This window comes from Gavialis gangeticus, unplaced genomic scaffold (genome assembly GCF_001723915.1).
Source record: "Gavialis gangeticus isolate Ggan-Ray unplaced genomic scaffold, GavGan_comp1, whole genome shotgun sequence".
In the NCBI taxonomy this organism is placed as follows: Eukaryota; Metazoa; Chordata; order Crocodylia; family Gavialidae; genus Gavialis; species Gavialis gangeticus.
In genome coordinates this window covers 679428-682937 of record NW_017729018.1, presented here as the reverse complement: position 1 = coordinate 682937, position 3510 = coordinate 679428, and positions in this window count along the sequence as shown.

The following is a 3510-nucleotide window of genomic DNA, read 5'->3' as shown; positions in this document are numbered from 1 at the left end:
AAAGGGAGTTATTGTCTATTTAATTCTCTAGTGCAGTTTGATATGGGCCATCCATGACAACACAAGACATAAGGCCAGTTCTGGAATAAATCTTGCCATTATAATCATGTGTCAGGTACACTTTTAACTGTTCAGGGCAGAGGCGGATTAAGATTCATTGGGGCCCTGGGCCTGGGCCCAGGCCCAAGCCCCCCCGACCCGCGCCCTGCCCTGCAACTGCGGGCTCTGTCTCCAGCTGACCCCGCTGGAGCAGTAGCTGGAGTGGGACGTGCTGCCCCAGGGCCCAGGGCAGGCGTCATGGCTGCCCCCACCCACAGGTCCTGGAGCTGGAGCCCAGGGCTGGTTGTGCACGACCCTGCACAATATCGCCCCGCAGCTGGGTAGTGCCAGGGGTGAGGCACAGACCAAGCTCTGGGTGTGGCCCTTTGCCCCACCATGGCTCAGTCCATTTGCAGCAATGCCTGGCCAACGAGCAGGATTGCGGCCAGGCCAGGACCTGGCTGTTCTGAGGCTGCCTTCCCGCTGGCAGGTCCCAGCCATGCACCGCACCTGGCTCTGCTCCCTACTGCTGGTGACTCCAGGTGCTCCCAGGGCTCTGGTGCAGTCACCCCCCAGACCCCACCCAGCAGCCACAGCCCACGATGTCGTGCATGCCTGACCTAGCCCGGCCACCAGTTTTGTCTGCACCCAGCTGCCCCCCACCCCTGTCCCTCCATGCCTGCCTTCCAGGCATCCTGGGGCCCCTGTTTGACAGGGGCCCCTGGGCCCAAACCAACAGCTGGGCTGTGCATTAATCTGCCTATGGTTCAGGGTTTCCAAAGAGTGAAGTTTCCTCAGAAGTGAGGAATCCTAGAAAATGCTTTTAACTACAGGTAAATCTGACTCCTTTCCTCGGTTTTTTGGTGAACAACAGTGTTATTTAGTGCTTTTCCTGGGACCAGGGTCCCCCGTATTATACAACTCCTCCCCTGCCAGCACTGCTGCCTGAAAGAAAGGGAGAAGATTCAAGAGAAAGTTGGTATTGCCTTCCAGTTCCCTCCCCAAGGGCAGCTCAAGTCCTGGTATAAACTTAAGCTGGATACAAATAGTAGAGGTGGATAACAAACTTTCGTATCCAATTACATTCCTCACAGTGTCTGGGTGTAATTAAACCAAGGAGCTGTTATTCTGGTGTGTAACACTGCAGACAAAAACAACCAAAATTCACCCAACATCCTAGCCATCTACCAGGGGAAGCAGATGGGGATTTGGACAAATATATCCAAGTGGTAGCAGCTCACTGCTGGTGACAAGTATTTGGGAGCCAGGCTGAAGGTAGAAGTCTGAAAGAGGCTCTGCCATCTTGCTGGGATGCCTATGTCCTGGTGTTTATTGTGACATAATCACATGCAGCTGTGCTGAAAATTTTTGCTGTGGAAAAACAGGGAAAGAGCTAAAACAATAGTGTACATCGAGATTTGCATATGTTAGAAGGATTAAAATACTTCTTACCCATCAAAAATGGAATGTAAAGAAAAATAATGTGTTTCCCTTCTGTGCCAGCAGTGTGTAGGGCTGCATCTCACTTTCTGTCCCTGGAAGAGAAACTAGGAGGAGTACTTGTAGCAGAGAAATGTGAATTAAACATGTTTGTTCCTACAGATCACTTAGATGTAAATTAACAGGGAGAGCATATAGTGCCTCATTATGCCACAGCACAAGGCACTTTCCTTTGACCTACCTTCACTAGCCCAAACCTCCAACTTTTTAGGCACAAATACAGTCTAAGCAGCATGACAAATACATTATATAATTATTCAATTAATGTTCCTTTGGCATTTTTCCCCTGACAAAGTGAGGGAAAATAGGAAAAAAGAATACTTGTGCCAAGTAGCATTTACTTTGCTTAATGCAAGGACTGTGGGCCTGACTTTGAAAGACACTTTAATATACAAAAGATGCAGATAGGTATCTAAGGTGTTTTGAAAATCCAGTTAAGCAGCCTGTTGCATCTTTAGATGCCTAAATACTTAAAAAAAATCTAGCCCTTAAATATCATAGTGATAAGCACAGTATAAAAACTGAACTAGGATAGTTTCCTAGGCCATCAGTTTGCTTTGGCCTGAACTAAGAGTGACGTTTATTTGAGCCTCTGCTTTCGTACATCACTGTCCTATGCCTCGATTGCGTAATTCTTACTCGGGCCAAACTCCTATTAATTTCCAAGGGTGTAAGAACGACGGGATAGGGCCCTCAACAAAAGCCCAGGCTCCTGCTGAGCACTAAAACTTCATGCAGACTTGTAGCCAGTACAGAATTCCATGGCATTCTCCATTACTGGATGTTTGCAAAAATTAGGTCTCTTTTCTCAGACTGTCTACACAAGTTTGTTGTTAATTAGGCGGAGCATCATTTCAACTTCTGTAAAGCTAGCAGGGGGCTGATTACTGGGAGGGAGAAGAACAAAGACATTTCAAAGAGAGGCAGAAGAAGGGAAGAGGAGCTGACAGTCATACTCTCAGCCTGAGGTTTGTCTTCATGTCTCTATGAATTGACAAAAAGGTCACATGCAATCTTTTATATGCTGGCTGTAAAAAGGTAACAGAGGAATGAAGCAAATGTGCTTTAGGATAACAAAAAGTCTGATCACTTCTTTGTGTGCTTCATACACGATCTTCAGGATTACTTCTGATTCTATTCAGTTAAGCAGCCAGTGCCCAGCTGCTTTTCTGAAGCTTATCAACATGTTTTTGGCCTGGAAATTGGCCTGTATCAGATTTTCTGGTGAAATTTTTGGCATTCCCTTGTTCCACAGTTTGGTGGCTTCAGCTTCCTGGAAAAATCCCGGGCGTGCAGAGGCACACACAAAAGCAGCGGGGAAGAAGGGTTGTGTGCGCGTGCATTTTCTTTTTTCATTTAAAGAAAAGACATCAGTAATAATTATTGAAACAAGATGGGGAGGAAGCATATTATTAAGCACCAGGAGAGCAAAACCAGACTATGAACTAGTGGGTGACTGTAAGAAAAGCCTAATGACTTAAAAATGCTGTTTGTTTGTTTGTTTCCCCCCAGCTTGTTTCAGATCTCACAAACTGTTCTTTTCTGGGTTTATTATGATTTCGCCCCTCGCTAATTACCCCACATCAGTGCCAGTTAATTGCAATAAAATAATTGGTAAAAAGTACCTTTTTATTTAGTCTGTCTTTTGCTCACTTTGATATAGGAACAACTTTTTCCAAAAAAGGAGTGAGAACTCGACCCCCAAAGGAGAATGCATTCTTTTCTCCCCAAATCTTTTGATGTGAAGTCGCTGTTCTTAATTTCTTTCTGCCTCCTACAGATCCAGCCTAAAGTTGGGACATGCAGTCAGTATGTGAACTGAAACGGGTAATTAGCTGAATTGAGCCAGTCCTAGGTTCACTAGGACTGGTTAGGTGATAATCATGTCTGCGTTCAAATGTCTCTTGCTAAACCCAACTCCCCTCCTCCCCCCCCCCCCACTTGAAGTTAAAAACTTTTGGCCCAAAAATG